Source organism: Malus domestica, chromosome 11 (genome assembly GCF_042453785.1).
Source record: "Malus domestica chromosome 11, GDT2T_hap1".
NCBI classification, from domain to species: Eukaryota; Viridiplantae; Streptophyta; class Magnoliopsida; order Rosales; family Rosaceae; genus Malus; species Malus domestica.
The window spans coordinates 13,920,441-13,934,435 of NC_091671.1; the positions used below are offsets into that span (position 1 = coordinate 13,920,441).

General features: G+C 37.7%; 2 long non-coding RNA genes across 2 annotated transcripts; both read right to left on the reverse strand.

Moving 5' to 3' along the window:
* Positions 1-2,372: 2,372 nt before the first annotated feature.
* Positions 2,373-11,167, reverse strand: LOC139189685 (uncharacterized). Its single transcript, XR_011573530.1, has 4 exons — positions 10,988-11,167; positions 5,040-5,127; positions 4,801-4,929; positions 2,373-2,721 (listed from the first exon to the last, which is right to left on the reverse strand). It is a non-coding gene; the product is annotated as an uncharacterized lncRNA (long non-coding RNA).
* Positions 11,168-11,954: 787 nt separating this feature from the next.
* LOC139189686 (uncharacterized) lies at positions 11,955-12,258 on the reverse strand. The gene is made up of 2 exons (XR_011573531.1): positions 12,134-12,258; positions 11,955-12,054 (listed from the first exon to the last, which is right to left on the reverse strand). It is a non-coding gene; the product is annotated as an uncharacterized lncRNA (long non-coding RNA).
* Between the last annotated feature and the right edge of the window lie 1,737 nt (positions 12,259-13,995).

The following is a 13,995-nucleotide window of genomic DNA, read 5'->3' on the forward strand; positions in this document are numbered from 1 at the left end:
CGAGCTCCAAGCCCAAGGCTCCGCCAAACTTGTCCTCCGTACTCAGGTCGAGCGCAACCTCACTCGCCAAGCCGCTTCACCACCACGCCGCTGCAAAACTCGGGTATATGGGTTCGTGTTTAAAGTCGCCGCTGTATATTTCATCGCTGTAATCTCACTGCAATCTCAATGCGATGTGGAGTCGACGCTTGGAGGAGGGATAAAAAATGATATCAACGAAGGGGAGCTTGGAGGAGGGTGGCTGGGGCCGAAGAAGAAGCCAATCCAGATAACATGGGAGATGGAGGGAGAAGGTGTTCTTGTTCTCGCGGATTCAGAGGGAGGTGGAGGAAGAAGGTTTCTGTTTGGTCACGGTTTAAAGAAAAAATTGGATGTTTGGTTACAATGATATCAAAGTTTTGAAACAAAACTGAAGGTAGGATGTGAGTAAAATCGGGTACTAACTGATCAGTACCCAAGTATTGTCCGACAGTTGGCGAGGTTGAAATGAACTTCACCATTCACGAAGAACTGGACTTGGCTGCTGCAAATTTAGAGTCCAAGTTTTAATTTTTTTAATCAAAACTCGAACACGTGTGTCAATCAGAATTAGGTGTAAGCAGCAGATGCTACTGAATTCTTCAGCAGCGAAGTTAAATCCATTCACGAATGAGGAGGTCCGTGGAAAAGTTGCCGTTCCAGATTAGGCTTGGATTTGAGATTGGATTAGGACCATAATTATAAATATTAATTTATTTATCAATAGAAAAATTAAAAAATAATACTTGCATTCTTCATTGGGGATGAGCCGAATGCCCCCATTTTCAAGTGAGTCCGTTTTTTACTCGCCTTTCTAACCTAAAGCGATGTTTGTTTCTTTCTAAAATCGTGCCACATGTTTTTTTTGCTCATGATTAATCAATGCATTTATTAAATATTGAGATTTTATTATAAACGGTTCCTGAAATTGATCTTTACCATTAAAATGATTCATGAACTTGAAAATCAATCAATATAATCCTTGAAAATAAATGTTGCAAATCAATATAATTCTTCCGTCACAATTCTATTAAGTGTTGATACCTTTTTTTCTCACAAATGGTCCTTGAAAATGACCAGCGACATCAAAATGGTCCTTAAAATTGACATGTGACATCAAAATGGTTCCTAAAATTAAAAATCGATCAATGTAGTCCTGCAAGTAAGTGTCTCAAATCAATATAGTCATTCCGTCACAATTCTGTAAAAAATTCTATTATGTGCACACATAAATGGGTCACACAAGTCTAATTAAATTAAAAAAATTACAAATAGGTTTAATAATTTAATAGTTAATAAAAAGATGTCAACCCAAAAATTCAATCCTACAATCACTTCCGATTCCAGTCCACATTCATCTACCTCCTTCGTTATCTATTCTCTAAAAAAGAAAAATATCAATACACCCATCTTTACACACTTCGACACCCTTCACTGAATTGAACCTGGATCGAGATCACCTTTGGTGATGACTTGGCCAATTGGCAACGATTTATGGGACATCACCATTAACATATAGGCGATCAACATCCTCACAACCTTAATCTTGGAGAGCTTGTCTGGCGCTTCCCTGATGGTTTGGTGACTCAAAGAACAGGGAGGTTTACTGGTTGAAAACTATTTCCAAACCCCCTCTTATGCCTTGGTTAAGCCTAGTGCCTTTGAGAATTTATGGAAAAGATCTCTCTTCGGAGTAGACCCTACTATAAGAAAAAAAAATTCCATTGTGCAAAAAAATATTTAGACAACTTTTTTAATTAATTATTAAACCGACATTAGCACATAACAAAAAAATTACAGAATTGTGGCGAAATGATCATATTGATTTGCAACACCTATTTTCAAGGATTACACTCATCGATTTTTAATTTTAGGGACCATCTTGATGGTGTGGATCAATTACAGGGACGATTTGCGATAAAAACCAGTAAATCTTATGGGGCCCATTTATATATCACATCAGCACCTAACAGAATTGTGAGGAATAACCACATTGATTTACAACATCTATTTTCAAGGACTACATTTATTGATTTTCAATTTCAACGACAATCTTGATGGTGATGGTCAATTTCAGGAACCATTTGTGATAAAAACTAAGGGTGGGTTCGGTTTCGTTCGGTTCGATTTTTTGCCAAAATCGAAAACCGAACCGAAATTACTGTTCAGGTTGGTTCGGTTCGGTTTTCTATCGGTTTGTGTTCGGTTTGGTTTTTTTTTTTTTTTTTTTCCTCTAATAACTGAAAAATTTTCTATGAAAAACAACTTGCTGCCCATTTTGTAGGAGTATAAATAAAATCAAAGTCTTATTTCAACATAATCGTCAAAATAAGCATTCCAAATTACAATGAAAATAAATTTTCAAATCAAAGTTCAATTATAATCAAGTCTTCCAAAGTCCAAAGTTAAACAAACATCAAAGTTCAAATCTTCCAAAAGTCCAAAGTTCAAGTCTTCCACACCTAAAATAAACATTCCAAAGTTCAAGTCTTCCACACCTAAAATAAATATTCGACTTAAAATAAACATTACAACTAAGATTATAAATTCAATAAACATCTAAAGTTCCATCCTTGCACATACTTCTTCAAGTTCTCAAGATCAACGCTCAATCATTTCAAGTTTGAATGACAATTTGCTTGCTAATGCTTGGGCGGCCTAGGGGCAACATAGCACCTTTTTTTTTAACTTCCACTGCCATTTCTACATACAAATAATAAAAGAAAGGATACTAATTAAAATGTTATTTAAAATAATCTAACAAAATCAAATGCAATAAATAAAATTACTTTTCTCAACTTCTTCACAAAACTCCATCTCCTCAATGGTTAGCTCATGATGTAATGCAACATGAATAGACCTAAGCCAATTTTGAGTACATATCAAAGCCTCCACCATTTTTGGACTTAAAGAACTACGATATGGATCAATTATCCGTCTACTTGTACTAAAGGAGGATTCTGAAGCAATGGTTGATACGGGAATAGCTAAGATCTCTCTTGCAACACGTGCCAAAATAGAGTACTTAGAAACCCCATTCACCCTCCACCAATTCAATATATCAAAGTTCTCCTCTTCTTCTCTTTCATTAGGATCGGAAAGATATTTGTCGACATCATTATGCACAACCCAGGCTTTCTTTGCTTTTCTCATTTCACTTTTTTCTTTCAACTTTCTTTCTATTTCGGTCATGCTTGATGAAGAGTCTCCACTTGTTGTTTGAGAACTACCACCACTACTTATACTTTGTTGTGTACTAAAAGGCATATCTTCATGAATCTTGTAAAGATCAATCAACAAGTCCCTCACCCCATTTGTGGCACTTTCAACCTTTTCTTCATCCTCACCAAATTGTATCTCAAAATAATCAACTTTCTCTAATTTGTGGCGAGGATCAAGCATAAGTGCAATAAAAAGATATTGATTCATGTCCTCAATTGAACCTCAATACTTGTCATATTTTTCTTGCATCAACATGGAGATCATAGACAAAAGTCATCTTTGTTTTCATGCAAGACTTTTGATCTTAAACAAATCACCAAAAGTAGTATGAACGGTTGGAGTATTAGAACAACATACTTTTAACGTGACTTCATAAAAAGGTCTAAAAAAGATTGCAAATATTTCCGCCTTACTCCAATCATCCATCAAAGGTGGCCCCTCCCTTATATTATCATGATTGTCTTTAACAAAGTACGGAAGATAATGACCATCATCTACTTTTAATCTATCAAAAACCATCTTTAACTTTAAAGCCGATTCCAACATTAAAAATGTGGAATTCCACCTAGTAGGGACATCCATAATCACAAGTCATTTGCTATCTATTCTCACTTTCTCAACACACCTTTTAAAGCTTTCCAACCTTTGAGGAGAAGATCTTACATACCTAACCACATTACGAATGCTTTGTATAGCCGTATTCAACAATTTTATCCCATCATTCACAACCAAATAGAGGATATGAGCAACACACCTCATATGCAAATATTTTCCATCATGCAAGAGTGCATTAGGAATCCCCCGCCCACTTATTCAGTGCACCAAGTCCCTTAAACCAGAATCATTTGCGGAAGTATTGTAAACCGTAATAGTTAACACATTCTCTATACCCCACTCCACTAAACATTCCTCCAAAAGTTGAGCAATGGACTCTTCTTTATGATTTGGAATGACACAAAAGTTCAAAAAAATTTTGTGTAACATCCAATCATCATCAATAAAATGGGCGGTTAGAACCATGTAATTGGTTTGTTGAATAGAAGTTCATGTATCCGTTGTTAGACACACCCTAAATGTCTTCAATTGACTCTTCAATTTATCCCTTTCGGAATAAAACAAGCTAAGTACATCCTTAGCAATTGTCTTACGACTAGGCACTCGCCACATAGGACATGCTTGCATGCAAAAACGGAGAAAACCTTCTCCCTCAACAAAAGTAAAATGCAACTCATCTATAATTATCATCTTAACACAAGCCTTAGTTACTTCCTCTTGAGAAAAACCTATAGCTTCCAACTTATCTTTTGTGCCGGCAAAAGTTAAGAACTTTTGCCTATTTGCGGCAAATATTTCTTTATTAGGACCGTAGCTTCTACATCTTGCTAAATGGTTTCTTAAATTAGTTGTACCATTTTTATCCGGATCGGCCATATATGATTGGGTGCAATACTTGCACAACCCCTTAACTCTACCACCCCCAAGTTTTCTATCAAAGTGCTCCCAAACTGTAGACCTTTCATGACTTTTTAATGATTCCAAAATAGCTTCTTCTTTACTTACTTGGTCACTTGCGTCACCTTCTTTTGGAGTTGCATAGGAATGATTTCCAGATCCAACAAGAGAAGTAGGAGTTTGTCGAGGTGCCACCACGGTGTTTTGAGGCAGAGTTGATTCACCAACAATGTCCATCTAAAATAAGAGAATCATACAACTAATTATTCAAATAAGAGAATCATTACAATTAATGAATTAATTATTAAACATAAGGGCTAAAGTAATAGAAAGATATGACTACTTACTTCCGATGGTATACTCGAAGATGAGTTCGTTTGATCTTGAGGGCTATTTGCTTTTGACCCTTGAGACCTTTGACACCTTTGACTTCATCTAATTCACACAAAATAATAAGAGAATAGTAGTTAGTACTACAAACTTATACAAAAGTAAATTAGTGCAGATTCCAATTGGTGAAGATTCGGTTATTGGTATAAAAGTTAAAAAATTATGACTTAATCTTATGTGATCATTTTTCAAGGCTAATGATACAAAAATGCAGCAAGAATAAGACAGAACAGACCTATGAGGTCCTCCAAGGGGAGTAGGAATTTCAAGTGTATATCGTGATAAACCAAGTCTAATTCCAATTGATGCAGAACAATCACACTCCAAGTCCAAGTTCTACTCCTAGTTCTAGTCTAGTTATGATTGTATATTATGTTTTCTAACCTAGTCCAACCCTATATTCCAACTAAAACTCACAGGCCACAACCAGTTAAATAGAATTGCATTCCCACTTTTCTCATTAATGGAAAACTGCATAGAGAATTAAAATGATGAGTACTGAACTTCTTATCATTCAAAACCATGGTAAAAAATTGGCTTACCTTGCTTGCAATAATCATCAAATAAAATTATCTACCACAATAAATTAGAACAATCAGAAACACAGATTAGTTCATCTAAATTCTAATAATAGAAGTATTCCCTTATCTAACAAAGAAACACAGATTAGTTGTTCAACTACAAGAATTTGGCAAGGCATTAAGATTCCTATCATATATACATACAGGCATCATGAAAATATATACTTCCAGATAATTAGAGCCAAATCATGTAGTTAATTTTCATACCACACACACACACACATATATAGATCGACGCATCGAACCTACATTGATCAAAACCCCAAATGTTTATAGAAACAGAAAACTTCAACAGTAAGTTTTCTTGATTGTATTTACTTGACTGAGAACTTTACACGTTGTGTAGGAATATATATAGCCTTTGGCTATTTACATAAATACCCCTAACTACTTTATAACTATCTTAACTAATCACAACTAATACAATCAGTTAATTTACAGTAACAGAATTATTAACAGTAGCAGACTTAGATGACTTGTCATTCTCCCTAATACACCCCCTCAAGCGAGAAGGGGGATCAGAAATGAGGCCAATGGGAAGCTTGGAACACAGATAATTAAATCTGGTTTTAGACAGAGACTTGGTGTGAAGATCAGCTAATTGGTCTTCACTGCAGATGAACTTGACTTTGAGAAGTTGAGCCAAAACCAATTCTCTAATATAGTGATAATCGATCTCAACATGCTTTGTTCGAGCATGAAAGACAGGATTAGATGCTAAAGATATTGCTGATATGTTGTCACACCAAAGAGTAGGGAATGTAGAGAGAGGATAGTGCAGATCTTTGAGAATCTTGCAAACCCAAGTTATCTCAGCAGCTGTGTGAGCTAAGGAGCGATATTCAGCCTCTGTAGAGGACCTTGCAACAGTACTTTGTTTCTTGGCACTCCAACTGATAAGATTGGAACCCAAAAATACACAATAACCAGTGGTTGATCTCCTGTCAATTGTGCAACCAGCCCAGTCGGCATCCGAGTAGGCAGAAAGATGGACAGGACCTTTAGTGAACCACATACCATGTGAGATAGAGCCTTTGAGAAATCTGAGAACCCTTTTTGCTGCCTGGAGATGTTGTTCCCTGGGAGCATGCATGAATTGGCAGATTTGGTTCACAGCAAAAGCAAGGTCGGGTCTAGTCCAAGTAAGATATTGTAAACCACCAACAATGGAGCGATATTCAGTAGGATTGGACAGAAGAGGGCCACTGTGATCTAATTTCTTAGAGCCAAGGGGAGTGCAACAAGGTTTGGCACCCTCCATATTTGTTTTCTTGAGAAGATCCAATAAGTACTTTGTTTGATGGAGAAATATACCCTGTGAAGATCGATGGACTTCTAATCCCAAGAAATAATGAAGAGGACCAAGGTCTTTTACTGGAAATTGAGCCCCAAGTTGCTGAATGAAGTGTTGACAGAGGTGAGGATAGGGTCCGGTGACAAGAATGTCATCAACATAGACAAGGACAATGACTAACTGAGGACCATTGAGAACAAATAAAGAAGCATCTGAGGATGATTGGGTGAATCCAAGAGAGTGAAGAGCTTGGAACAGTTTATCAAACCAAGCTCGAGAAGCTTGTTTGAGACCATACAACGATTTCCTCAACTTACACACAGATGTAGGGTGTAAGGGATCAACAAAACCAGGGGGTTGTTGCATGTAGACATCCTTCTTTAAGTCTCCATGAAGAAAGGCATTACTAATGTCCAATTGATTGAGAAACCAATTATATTGCACAGCAAGGGTAAGAAGGATCCGAATTGTAACCGGTTTGGCAACTGGACTGAAGGTTTCTTGAAAGTCAATACCTTCTTGTTGATGAAAACCCTTGGCCACAAGCCGGGCTTTATATCTGTCAACAGTGCCATCGGGCTTCTTCTTAATCCGGAAAACCCACTTGCAGCCCACTAAGTTTTGAGAATGGTGAGAAGGAACAAGAGACCAAGTACCAGTGGTTAGCAAGGCATTAAATTCATCTTGCATAGCTTGCCTCCAATGAGCATGCTTAGAAGCTTGCAAGTATGTTGTAGGAACATAATCCATATCAACTGGAAGTGGGTGCTTAGTTGCTGCACAGGCTCTCGACGTGAGTATACCAGGCTTGGATCTAGTAATCATTGGATGAGAATTAACAGGGGCAGGAGGATGACTCTGTTGATTTTGGGAGAAAGATGAATGTGCTGAAGGAGGAACAAAACTGGAAGAAGAGCCAACTGAGACAGGTGCAGGGGAGGATGAAGATGAAGAAATAGGAACAGGCACAGAAGCACATAATGGTGATGTAGATGGCTAACTGAAAACAGGAGGAATGTGTTTGCGAAAATGAAGATCCAGAGAGGATGAAATTGTTGGTGAGGAAGATGGAGGACTTGGAACAGGAAAAAAGTGTTGATTGTGGGACAACTGAAATGGATAAGTACTTTCATCGAATACAACATGACGAGAGATGTAGATGCGATTGGTGATAGGATCAAGGCACCTATAGCCTTTGTGTTGAAGACTATACCCCAAGAAAACACACTTTTTGCTCTTGGGATCCAATTTGCTATGAAAGTAAGGTTTGAGCCAAGGAAAGCATTGGCAACCAAATACTTTGAGCTTAGAGTAGTCTGGATGGTTGTGAAATAGCAACTGCCAAGGGGACTGGGAAATGCCAGAAATAGGAAGGCGATTAATAAGATAGATAGCAGTGGAGAATGCTTCTACCCAGAAAATATGAGGGACATGAGATGCAAGAAGCAAAGTGCGAGCTATTTCAACAAGGTGCCTGTGCTTTCTTTCTGCACAACCGTTTTGCTCAGGGGTGTGGGGACAACTGAACTGATGAAGAATGCCATGTTTGCTGAGATATGATGCAAAAGAGTGACTAGTAAATTCACCCCCTGAATCTGAACGTAGAACCTATATTTTATTTCCAAGTGAATTTTCTACATATGATTTGAAGACAACAAATGTAGAAAATACATCTGACTTAGATTTCAAAGGAAAGAACCAACTATATTTGCTATAGTCATCAACAATGAGCAAATAATATTGAAAACCATTACTTGATGTGATTGAGGCAGGTCCCCACAGATCACAGTGCAGTAGTTGAAGGCTGTGAGTTGTTGATGAAGTAGCAGCTTTAAATGGAAGCTTATGATTCTTGGCAAGAGCACAATCCGAACAGAAAAAGTCCACAATAGACTTGCCTTGTAAAGCAAGATTATTGGATGAAAGGAGCCTTCTGAAAATGGAGGAGGAAGGGTGACCCAAACGCTTGTGCCAAATTGTAACTGGAGCTTTAATACTAAGTAAAGCTGTAAGTGAAAGAGAATGAAGATTGCTGGAACTTTGAAGAGGATAGAAGCCATCTCTAACCGGTCCCCGTAAAAGCATCTTCCCCGAAATACGATCATTGACATAGGATCCATAAGGGTCAAGTGTCAATGAACAATTATTATCATTAACAAACTGATAAGCAGATAAGAGATTATGGGTTATGTGGGGAACATGTAAAACATTTCGCAATTGAAAAGAGTTATGAGAGGTGTGCAGAGTAGATGAACCAACATTGAGAATGGATAAACCTTTACCATCTCCAATATACACTTTATCCTCGCCAGTGTAGGGAGTAGGAGAGGTGAGGTTAGCAACATCATTAGTGATATGAGAGGTTGCCCCTGAATCAATTAACCAAGGCTGAGATGGTTTAGCAGAATGCTGTGCACACATGGCAGCAAGCTTAGCTGGAGGAATACGACCACAGATGTCAGGATTCATACGATCAAAGCAGTCAATAGCCTCATGACTGGTAGAACCACAGATTTGACAAAGCACTTTGAAGTGAGAAGAGCCTTGATTGCTGCGAAAGCCTTGATAACCTCGATTGCCACGGTTATTAGGAAAATTACCACGATTACCTCGATGACCTCGATTGGAAAAGAACTGTCCCTTAGTGTTCCTGCCACGATTAGAGTTGAACCGAGATGCAGAGTGAAGAGGGTGATTCTGAGCAGCAAAAGCAGATGGAGTAGGAAGGAAAGGAAGCTGAGACTGCACCGAGAAAGCCTGAAAAGATTCAGGGACAGGAGATGAACTGACAGTTTTGCGTCTGGCCATAGACAATTCCTTTGTGAGAAGGAGGCCATGAAGTTCATCAAGAGATGTAGAGGACAATCGGAGCATGATACAGTCGATGAAAGACTCAAATTCATCAGGCAAGCCATGTAGTATGGCGGCGATAAGATCTCGATCAGAGACAGAAGCACCAGCAGCTTGCAGAGAATCTGAAATTTCCTTGAGTTCTTGAAGATAGTCAGAGATAGAACGCGATCCTTTCTGAACAGATTGAAGGCGCGATCGTAGTTGATGGATATGAGCCTCTGAAATTCCACCAAAGCGCTGTTCAAGCTTTACCCAAAGTTCTCGAGAGGATGAAACCCCAACCGTGAACGGGATGATTTCCTCAGAAAGTGTGGAATTCAACCAGATTAAAAGATTTTGATCTTTCTCATACCAGTCCTCAAAAGCAGGATTGATGCTACGATCAGGCAGAAATGGCGATGGACAGACGTCAGTACCATCGATTACTCCAAGAAGCTTGTATCGCCGGAAAATCGGGCCAAACAGGGCGCGCCATGGTAGGTAATTGGATCTTTTGAGCTTGATCGGCACCATGCTGCCGATATTATGAATTGTGAAAGAAGTGTAGGAAGTCAGAGGACTCGGATTTCCAGAGGAATTAGGGTTTCCAGAGAAATTAGGGTTTGGGCTCGAGGGGGAGATGACCGGAGAAGATGAACCAGTCGATTGAGCCGCCATTACTGACAGAAATCAAGAAATACTACAAGATCGGAAGGGAAGAAGTGACGATCAGAGAAGAAAAATCGATCAAGAGTCGATCGATGCAGCAAGCGAAGAGAAGATCAGAGAAGAAAAATCGATCAAGAGTCGATCGATGCAGCAAGCGAAGAGAAAGATCGAAGCTGTGAAGCGAAATGGCGTGATACCATATAGAAACAGAAAACTTCAACAATAAGTTTTCTTGATTGTATTTACTTGACTGAGAACTTTACACGTTGTGTAGGAATATATATAGCCTTTGGCTATTTACATAGATACCCCTAACTACTTTATAACTATCTTAACTAATCACAACTAATACAATCAGTTAATTTACAGTAACAGAATTATTAACAGTAGCAGACTTAGATGACTTGTCATTCTCCCTAATAATGTTTTCCACTCACATACATTTATCGACAGAAAATGCAAACTAATAATTGAAAATCTGTAAATAGAACAGAACCAATTTGAACAGATAAATGAGAGTGAGACTAACCTTTTGTTATCGAGGTGTGAGAGATTGAGACTGAGAAGGGTCGCTGCTGGGAATGAGAAAGTTAGAGACAGAGAGTTTGAGAGAGTGATTAAAGATCAAGAGTCAGAGAGTTTGAGAGGAGGTTTAGGCTATCTGCTGCACGAAGTGCAAACTGGGAAAACGGAACTACGGGAGAGAAGAGGGTTAGGGTTAGACTTTGGGGTAAAACGACGCCGTTCTAAGATAGGATTATTAATTAATAAAATAATAACAAAACGACGTCGTTTTGAAGAACTTCAGTTAGGTTCGGTTTGGTTTTCGAACCCCAGAAACCGAAACCGAACCAACTAGATTCGGTTCGGTTTGGTTCAACAGATTCGGTTCGGTTTTTTTTCGATTCGATTTTCGGTTTTTCCAACCCACCCCTAATAAAAACTCTTAAATCTTTATGTAAAAGAAAAATAACTTAATGAAATAAAAAAAATAAAAAACTTACAAGAGAAATACCACTAAATCTTTTTCAATGTTGTATTATACTACCTTGAATCTTATCGTTGCGACGATCTGGGCTATGGTATGGTTCTGATAATATTGTTAATTAGGACGCCATTCACTTAAAGAGTCCATGCTCTTCGAATGGTAAGTTTGACTGCTAATTTGTTTAATTTTCATATGAATTAATTAATACATATCAAAACTATTTGGACACGTGGCACGATTTTACAAGGGGGTAACGATCAGATTAAGTTGGGAACATGGAAGAAAATATCGATAATATCGCCGATATTATCGGTTTTTCAGGTAATGGATATTTAAATAGGTATCCAAATGGTTTTCGGCAAAATATCGCGATATTTTTTTAACCGTGCTACTCGGAGAAGAACGCCGGAGCTTCTACAGCTCCGGCCGACCACAAACAAGGGTTCTAGACCCCGATCTAGGTATCAAACAAAAGCACGAGACGAGAGGAGTGCGTTTATACCTTCCATTTGCCGTGAAACGACCCGTGGTGGTCGGAAAACCTCTCGACACCCACGGTCTCGCCGGAGATGGGTGCGCCTATTCCCGGGCTGATTCCGTGCTAAATCCTTGGTAAAAAGGACAAAATAACCTCAATAATCACATCCAAGCAACAAACCAACACGGAAAGAGAGGTTCGAGGCTTACCTAACCATAACCCATGAAGAACTCGCCGGAGGTTCTTGGGGTTTCGTCGAGTTGCGCAGCGACGGGAGAGAGAGAAAGAGAGAGAGAGAGACGACGGCGTGTAGAAGGTGATGACGATGCCGTCGACGGAGTACCACGAAGGGTGTGCGTGGGTGCTCTCGGGTGTGGGTCAAAGGGTGACAGAGTGAGGGTCTTCGAGAGAGGGAGAGTGAGTGCAGAGAAGAAAGAAGGAGAAAGAGGTCACGGGTTGGGGAGAGAGAGAGATACGGGAGGGTGCTAGGGTGCTGCCATGTGGTAGCTTGAGAGAATTTGGAAATCAAGATGAATGGTCCATATTTGGTTAAGATAGGGGACTAAAACGATAATTTCATAATTATTTGGGGAACCACGAAAATATATAAAAATTTGGGGTTGGGTTGTTACAGTGTGTCTGTGCGTGTGTGTGTAGAAGTGGGGTGCACTTTGAAGTGTGTGTGTGTGTAGAAGTGGGGTGTCTGTGTGTGTTATCTGAGAGAAAAAAAAATGCAATATATAAAGTGTAAAATATTGTACTAATTCATTATATATAATGATTGTGGTGTCTTTAAACTTTTTTCATTAATTACTACATATTTTTTACATTCACAATGTTTGCCAGCTCGCTATATAATCAATTTAAATCAGTTAAATCCATCATGCAATGCATTTCCTTCCAATTTTTTGTGATAAACTAATAGATAATTGACTAAATAAACATCTTGCAAAGTTTCAATTAAAATTTCCAAGTTTTTCTTACAATTTCCGTGGTTTCCATGTAATTTTTATCGATATCGATATTTTACCGATATTTCCATCGATATTTCCGTGTTTTCGGACTATCGATTTTTCCGATATTACCGATATTTAATACCTTGGTTGGGAATGAGCAAAAACTAACTCTTTACAAATAACTTATCTTCATTCTAAAAATTTCATAATCAGAACTAGGGGTGGTTTTGGTACATTACTGTACCAAAATCTCTGTACCAATTACCATACCAAATATTTGGTACGGCAAAATTTATTACCATTACCGTACCAAACTTTCGGTATACCAAATAGTTTGGTTGGTATGGTATGCCAATGGTAATTGCCATTTTGTTTTACTCCACTTAGTTTGCCCAAAATCTAATATTTTTTAATTAATGTAGAAGTGTAAAAAATGTAGAAAAAATATATAAACGCTCATAATGACAAGCTTTACAACTTTCGTGAAGAGCTTAACTTTGAAATTCACCATTATAATCATATAAATTTTAGATCAAAATTTAACCATTGATTGTTGTTTACATTTACGCTTCATTTTTCTCATCAATTTTTTTTTTTTTTGGATTTTCTTTTTTGAAATCATGATCTATTAGATGATGCGAAGATGAACGGTTTGGATCGTTGATATTATGTTTAGAATTTTACGGTTAGTGAAAATATTGCTTTATGTTTATAAAGTTTCTACAAACTATATGAAATCGACTCATATTTCAGTTAATCGTAAATATTGAAACGTGATATCAAATATCTGAACCGTTCATCTTCTTACATCCGCCAGATGATCATGTTTTCAAAAAAGAAAATTTAAAAAATGAAATTCAATACAAAGAATAAAGCGTAAATGACAATCGACGGTTAAATATAAATTTAAGGTTTATGAATTATAATGTTGGATTTTGAAGCTGACCCCTTCATGAAAGTTGTAAAGCTTGTCACTATGAGTGATTGTATATTTTTTTTTTATACATTTTTTACACTTCTACAATAATTATTAGTAATTTTATTAATTTTGCCCTCAAATAACTATATGAATAAATACATAATATAATATTAATAATATTGGTAGGTACGGTATA